The sequence below is a fragment of the Marmota marmota genome, unplaced genomic scaffold, assembly GCF_001458135.2.
Source record: "Marmota marmota marmota unplaced genomic scaffold, marMar, whole genome shotgun sequence".
NCBI classification, from domain to species: Eukaryota; Metazoa; Chordata; class Mammalia; order Rodentia; family Sciuridae; genus Marmota; species Marmota marmota.
In genome coordinates this window covers 38,619,702-38,627,784 of record NW_026000016.1, presented here as the reverse complement: position 1 = coordinate 38,627,784, position 8,083 = coordinate 38,619,702, and the positions used below count along the sequence as shown (strand labels likewise).

Below are 8,083 nucleotides of genomic sequence, written 5' to 3'. Positions count from 1 at the left end.
GTGCATGTGGGGGTGTGTGGGGGTGTGCTTGCCCCGAGTCAGCCCAAGTCCAAAGAAATTTATTTTTCCTCTTGAATAAGTCAGTGGGGGAAGTTAGTATATAATTAGAGGAAGAAATGTGTCAGGAAATAACTAATTTTACTAGTGGAAAATTGCTGTAAGCCTTTCCTTTTGTGTGTAAGCCCAGCAGCCTGCAGGCAGGTGAGAAGTCTGAGAACAGAGGCAGGGGGATGGCTCAAGACACTTCCCCATTTGAAATAAGCCCAATGCGTGGGTCCACAGATAGATCACATGTGCATGTGCACACATGGACTCTCACGCACATCACATGGACTTGTGTGATGGCACACCTGGACGTGGGTACAACTGAATATCCTGCTAGATAAATTTCAATGTAGGGTAAATACTAAGTATTGTGAATTGAACTGTGTTCCCCAAAATAATGTGTATAAGTCCTATCTCCAGTACATGTTTCTGAGACCTTGTTTGGAATAGGGTCTTTGCAGATGTAAAGTGATTAAGATGTCGTCCTACTGAAGTAGGGTGTGTGAACCCTCGTCCAATATGACTGGTGTCTTTATATGAAGAAAATTTGGGCACGGATATGCAGAAAGAAGATGGTGAAAACAAGCAGAGATTGGAGAATGCTGCCACATGCCAAGGAAATCCTGGGCCATCAGAAACTGGAAGAAATAAAGATCCTTCCATTTGGAGACTTATGGGGAGCAGTATCCTGTAACTTGGTTTTGGACTTCTAGCTCCAGATCTATAAAAGAGTGATTTTCTATTGTTTTATGCCCGGTTTGTCATTCTTCATTACAGTAGCCCCAGGGAATGAAGACATCAGATGTATAGGGTGTGAGTTTTCACGCCCAGGCTGAGGGTGTAGGGGAACTTTGGCACATAGGAGTGGATGGATGTCCCTGCTCCTCTGCTCCCTCCCAGAAACCTCCATCTTCCCCGCCTCTGACCTCACCTGTCCACTGACCTTAGGCCACCTCCACTACCCAGCAGCCAACATTTATCACGCACTTCTCTCTGCAGAGCTCTACTCTAAATGCTTCAGCTCAGTTAACTGAATCTTCACAGCAACCCATTATCACCCCTGTGGATGAGGTGTACCCATCCACAGGTGAGGAAACTGAGGCCAGAGGAGTTTAATAACTTGCCCCAGTAAGTGAGGACAGAAAACACTGGAGTTGGTAGCAGAGTCAGCCTTCAATCTCCTGCAATGAGGACTGCCTCTTTCCTAAGGAACTGGGTTCCCAATCATGCCTGGGCTTGTCACTGGCTTAATGGTCTCCTGGGCTGAGATGTCCAAAGAAGAGGACCAGGGTGCTGTGTGGGGAAGTCAGAGGAGGACAGGGTGCTGTGTGGGGAAGTCAGAGGCGAGCACCATGGGATCTGAGCGTTTGTCACCCTTCTCTTGGATTACTTGTTTTGAGTGAAGAATATATTATTTACCGAAAATTGTTTTACACCCCCTAAAATGCACATATTGGCAGTTTACAGTGTGACAAAATTGGACAAGTACATCTAGTCATATAATCACCAAAGCAATTAAGAAACATTAATATCATCATAGACAGGTTCCATGTGCCCTATTCCACCGCCATCTCCATCCCAGGACACACCTGATCCCTGATCCTGTTGTTAGCATTACAGGTTATTTTACCTGTTCTCATACTAAAAATATGTGGAAATATGATATATATATATCATATATATATTAATATATATAATTAATATATATATATATTAATAACAACATTATATGTTTATAATGTTATTATATATATAACATATAAACATCTATTACATGTTTATAATGTTATTATTATATATAAGATATTATTTTTTACTCACCATAATTTTTTTACTTACCATAATGTTTTTGAAAATCATGTTTTTGGCTACATATGCCAATACTTCTTCTTCTTATTCTTTTTTTTTAAAATATATTAGGGATTGAACCCAGGGATGCCTAACCTCTGAGCCACACCCCCAGCCCTTTTAATTTTTTTTTTTTTTAAATTTTGAGACAGTCTCACTAAGTTGCTTAGGGCCTTGCTAAGTTGCTGAGGTTGGCCTTGAACTTGTGATCTTTCTGCCTCAGCCTCCTAAGCTGCTGGGATTACAGGCATGTGCCACTGCACCCAGATTCATTTTCAATTGCCAAATAATATTCCATTATATAGGTGAATCAAAACTTGTTTTTTTCCTTCACTTATTGATAGATATTTATGCTGTTTACAGTCTTGCATGATTACAGATAAACTTTCTCTGAACATTTATTTATGTCTTTCTGTGAACATGTGATTTTTATTTCTTTCGGGTAGATACCTAATAGTTGATGGCTAGATTATATTTTTAAATTTTTGGAGAAATTGGAAAAACTCTTTTCCAAAGTGATTGCATTATTTTATGCTCCCACTGGTAGGGTATGAGTTCCAGTTGCTTCATATCCACCAATACTTGGCATGGTCTATTTTTAATATTTTTGCTATTCTATTGGTTGTGAAGTGGTGGCACATTGTGGCCTTAATTTGTACTTCCCTGACAACTGAACAGGTTGAATATCTTAATGGGCTTATTGGAAGAAGGTTCTATACCTTCTTTTGTGAATTGTTTAAGTATATTAACAGTTCTTCAATTGGGTTGTTTGCTTTCTTATGATTGAGTTGTAGGAATTCTTTCTGTATTCTGGATATGAATCCACTGTTGGATATATAAGTTGTGCATGTTTTCTCTCAGTCTGTGGTTTGTCTTCTTTAAAAATAAAAGATGTCTTTTGAAGATCAAAACTCTTAAATTTTTGTTAAAATCCAATTGTGGATACTTTTTCTTTTGCAGTGTATATTTTAGTGTACTAAAAAAAAAATCTTTGCCTCCCTCTAGACCACTAATATTCGTCTATATTTTCTTATAGCTCTAGAATTTATGTTTGGGGGTCTGTATCTCATCTTGAATCACTTTTTGGTTGAATATGAGCTAAGGGTTTATACTTTTTTATATAGAAATATCCATTGTAGCAGGGCAATTGGGGCACACCTGTCATCCTGGCGACTTGGGAGGGTGAGGAAGGAGGATTTCAAGTTCAAGCCAGCCTTGGCAACTTAATGAAGCACTAAGCAACTTGGTGAGACCCTGTCTCAAAATAAAAAGGGCTAGGGATGTGGCTTAGTGGTTCAGTGCCCTTGTGTTCTATCCTTGGTACAAAAAAAAAAAAAAATTCAATCGCATCATCACTTACAATTGAAAAGATGATGATTTTCCCATTGAATTGCTCTGTACTCTATAAAAAGTAAGTTGATAATATAAGTACAGGTCTATTTCTGGAGTTGCTATTCTGTTCCATACATCTATCTTTTTAAAATTTTTTTAAAATTGTAGATGGACACAATACCTTTGTATTTATTTTATTATTAACTTACTTATTTTTATGTGGTGCTGAGGATCAAACCCAGTGCCTCACACGTGCCAGATGAGTGCACTACCACTGAGCCCCACCATCGATCCATCTTTATGCTTGTTTTGACCTGTCTTGATTGTAGTAGTTGTTTAGTAGGTCTCAAAAAGATGGTAAATGCTTTAATTTTGTTTTGTTTAAACATTTGATATTATCCTGATTTTTTTGCATGAAGTTTAATTTCTAAAAATATTGAATAAAATATTACTTATCTTGATTACTAGGACTTTACACGTGAAGTGAATGTCTTACTTTCTTCAACCTTAGACCAGCCCCACCTCCAACTTTGTTTTCTTAAACTTCTTTTGGTGGCTCAAGGTAGTTGTATTTTCATACAAACCTTAGGATCAGTTTGTTAATTTTGACAGAAAATCTTTTTTTTTTAAAGAGAGAGAGAGAGAGAGAGAGAGAGAGAGAGAGAGAGAGAATATCTTTTTTGTAGATGGACACAACACAATGCCTTTATTTTTATGTGGTGCTGAGAATCGAACCTGGGTCCTGTGCTAAGCGAGCGCTCTACTGCTAAGCCACAATCCCATCCCCACAAAAAAAATCTTTTAATTAATTATCTTTTTAAAAAATATTTTTAGTCATAGATGGACACAATACACTTATTTTATTTATTTTTTTTATGTGATGTTAAGGATTGAAGCCAATTCTGCACACGTGCTAGGCAAGTACTCTGCCGCTGAGCTACAGCCCCAGCCTGAAAAAAATTCCTGTTGGGATTTTGACTGTGATTACATTCAATTTATAGATCAATTTGTGGCTCTTACTATAGTGAGTATTTCCATGCATGAGCTTTGTACATTTTGTTATTAATTTAGATGGTCCTTAAAATCTCTAAGCATTGTTTTATAATATTCAGTTAGAATTCTCACATATCTTTTATTAAATTTATTCCTAAGAATTCTACATTTTGATGTTTATTGCTAATGCTTTATTAAAAACATTTAAAATAAAATATTCAAAATAAAACATTCAAATGTTTAAAATAATAAATTGTTTTATTTCCATTTCCATCTCAGTAAATTTTGGTTTCCAATTGTTTGTTGCAAGTCTGTAGAAGCACAATTGATTTTGTACCTGTACATTTGTTAAATTCATGCATTAGTAGTGTGTGTGTAGGTTTCTCAGGGTTTTCTATGTAGACAATCAGGATGCCTGTGAATACACAGAACAATCCTTCTTTCTTTAATAATGTGTGCTCTTTTCATTTCTTTCCGAACCTCAGTACTATATTAAATAAAAAATTTAAATAAAGGCAGACATCCTACCCTTGCTTCTGATCTTGGGAGGACACAACTCAGTCTTTTGTGCTTGTCTATATTAAATGCAGCCAAAGCCTGTGCTGCTGTGGGAAATGTTGCTCTGTGGACCAGCCACATGCCAATGTGTGAATAGGGTATGGCCTTAAGAACATCCTCCAGGGGAAGACAGGACAGAGTTAAGGAAGTAAACACTACCTTTATGTCTTCCTTCCCCATGTATCAGCAACCACAGCTGCAGGTTCCTTCGGTAGAAGGTAGGGTCTGAAGAAATAACACAAAACCAGCTGGACTTACTTTGCAGAGCCTCCCAGATGCTGCAGACTCAAATCTCAAGGAGTTATTTGCTCAGGTCTTTATTCTCTCCCTCTCTCTCCCTCCCCTAGCTTATAGTGTTTATACCTCTTGCAGTTTTTCCTTCTCCATCCCCCCGTATCCTAAAGCACATGCCAATCTACAAGTAAACACTCACATACCCTCAAACCAGATTTCACGTCAGAGATTTGAAAACATTAGACCAAAAATCGATGGAGATAAAGACAGTCTGGAACTGGTTGCTCGGTCTATCTCAGGGAGTTCACCATCATTAATGGAGATAAACATCATTAGGAAAAGGGTAGGGGAAACTTGACAAACTCAGCTGTCTGCAGACCTGGTGACAATAATAGAACCGGGAAGCCCTGCATACCTGTTGTCCCAGCTACTTGGGAGGCTGATGTGGGAAGATTGCTTGAGCCAAGGAGTTTGAGACCAGCCTGGGCAATATAGTAAGACCCTGTCTCAGAAAAAAAAAATCATAGAGGATAGAGATGCTATGGTGTATTATCTCCAAAACTCACGTTGAAACTGACTGCTTATGATGAAATATTAGGAAGTGGGACAGATGAGATTTTTAGGAGATTGATTAGAGCTCTACCTTCATGAATGGGTTAATCTATTCATGTGATTAATGGATTTATCCACCCATGTGACTAATGGATTAATGGGTTAATGGGGTATCTCTAGAGTGTGTTTGCTGTAAAAGCCAGTTTGGCCAGGTCTCTTGAGCACTGTCTCTTGCCATGTGATGCCCTATGTTAACTACTTCAGGGTTCTGCCAAGCAAGAAGGCCATCAGTAATGTGGTCCATTCATCTGGACCAGAACCATGAGCCAAAATAAACTTCTTTCCTTTATGACTTATCCAGTCAGTGGTATTGTGTTATTAGCAACAGAAAATGGACAAGATGAAGCTTTAATAGAAGAGGAGTGTTTGGGAACTGGAAGGGTCTCACAAAGCTGTATAATCTAACTTCTGTTGAGACGCAGGAGACTACCCCAGCTCCTAATCCTTCTTTAACTGACCCTTTGAATTTGTGAGATAAAGTCTGAGTATGGGTACGAAGTCCCAATTATAGTCAATATTAATGAGATTTTGTATGACAGAAACACAACTAATACTGCCAGCCCCAAAGGGAATATTTAGGCTCATATAATTGAAAAGTCCAGAGGATAGGTCTGGCTTCAATCATAACTGAGTTTGAGACCACAACAAAGTCATCAGGACTTTGTGCCTCCATATTCTGGGCCTAGTGGCCACCAGTTATGTAAGGCTCACGACCTACAAAGATATTCAACTACAGGAAGAATAAAGCTTCTTCTCCATAAGTATTAGTAGAAAAGTCTCATGGAAGGATTAGATTGGCTGGCTTTGGGTCATGTGACCATCTCTGATCCAGTTGCTTGAGCCAATTGGAAGTGGTGGCTTAGCCTATTTCAGGGAGTTCACTATCATTAATGGAGACAGAAGTCATTAGGAATAGGGTAGGGGAAACTGCCAAGGGTATAATGTATTCTGGCTGTCTAGCCAGGATCTTGTGCTCATCCCTGAAGGACAATGGCAGTCTTATCTAAACCATTGGGAATAGCTTCCCCATAGAAAAAAGGGCTCTTCTACCAGAAGCAAAGAGGCAGGTCTGGACACAACACAATAGCAGCCTACTGCAGCTTAAACCCTGACTCATGTATGATTATATAAGAAATTATTTGTCCTAATTGTGCATCAGTTTCGTCATCTGAAAGAGAGAGGTAACACTCTTGGTTCATGTAATATTTACACAGTAGATAACATGGGCCTATGGTCAAGAATGCACTTGGACATGGAGGGGGTTTCTATTCAGCTGTAGCCCATGGCACAGTTTCTCTGTGGGGAGCTGAAGAGCAGGTGACTCCATTCCATGAACCTCATTATCTTAATAGCAAACCCAGGTAACAGATTGTCCTTGGAAACACCAAGGCACAAAAATCACTGAAAAGAGAAGGCAGTAAAGATTCTCAAGTCCGCCTGTTCTCTCTCCCTGCATGGAATGCCACGAGTACATCCTTGGACCCCAGAGCAAGAACAGGCCTTCAGACATGCATTACGTGGTCTTCTTTCCCCACCCAGCTGCCTTAATACAAGAACAAATAAGATTACAGAAGCCAAGAACGCAGCATTTGGAAATGTAAAAGATAAACATGCAGAGGCTAATTGAAGAGTCCCCTGATGAGAAGGGAGCTGTCAGAGTTCATAATCAAGGCTATGCTTTACCAAAGGGGCTCTCCCTGCTCTCGTTGCAAACCCAGGAGGCCAGCAGCTTTAACCCTTTGGGAGGACTCTGCTAGGGGAAGGCAGGTTTGGGCTGTGTGAGGACTGTCTGAGGAGCCCATGAAAAAGTCTGTGATGGTGTGAGCTGCCGATGTGGGAGGGTGCTCTATGTCACTGCAGTTTTCACCTAAGGTTGGAGGGGAGGGGTGAACCTTGTGATAGGCCAAGAGGCCTGTCAGCTCCAGGATTCTAATTCTACCATTATGATTTTTCAGATTCAGTCATCAGAAGCCTATCAGACGTGCTTGGACTCAGCCCTGAGGAATCAAAATACAAATAGACGATAATATGGTGAGTAGTCGATGAAGCAGTTCATATGTGTCAAGCACTTATTTTAAGTGCTTTTCTATAGAAACGAATTGGATCCTCGTGGCAATCATAGGAGGTATGTAATATTACTGTCCTGATTTTACAGTTAAGGAAACTGAGGCACAGAGTCTAAGTAACTCCCCCAAGTTCATATAGGCAACAAAGACTGGAGAAGGATTTGGACCCAGAAAACAAAAGAAAGAATATAACATATATTTAAGTCTAAAGAACATGGTAACACAATCTCTGCTGGCTTGACCTCACCATCTTGGGGAGAGCAGGAAGTGTGAGGATTTGAAGGTGAGGGACACCTCATGAGACTCAGACTTAAAGGCCATCAGGGCCTTTTCTGTCAGTCCCTTGCTTCTGAGGCTTTGGCCTCCTCGGCCACCCTGGGAGGTGGCTGGGGATG

The 8,083-nt window shown here is 39.8% G+C and overlaps 1 long non-coding RNA gene across 1 annotated transcript in view; it reads left to right on the top strand.

The window, feature by feature from the left end:
* Positions 1 to 7,673, top strand: part of LOC125618498 — an 18,301-nt gene extending 10,628 nt beyond the window's left edge. The window contains exon 3 of the long non-coding RNA XR_007349813.1: positions 7,578 to 7,673. This is a non-coding gene — a long non-coding RNA (uncharacterized LOC125618498). The remainder of the gene's footprint in view (positions 1 to 7,577) is intronic.
* Positions 7,674 to 8,083: the final 410 nt, after the last annotated feature.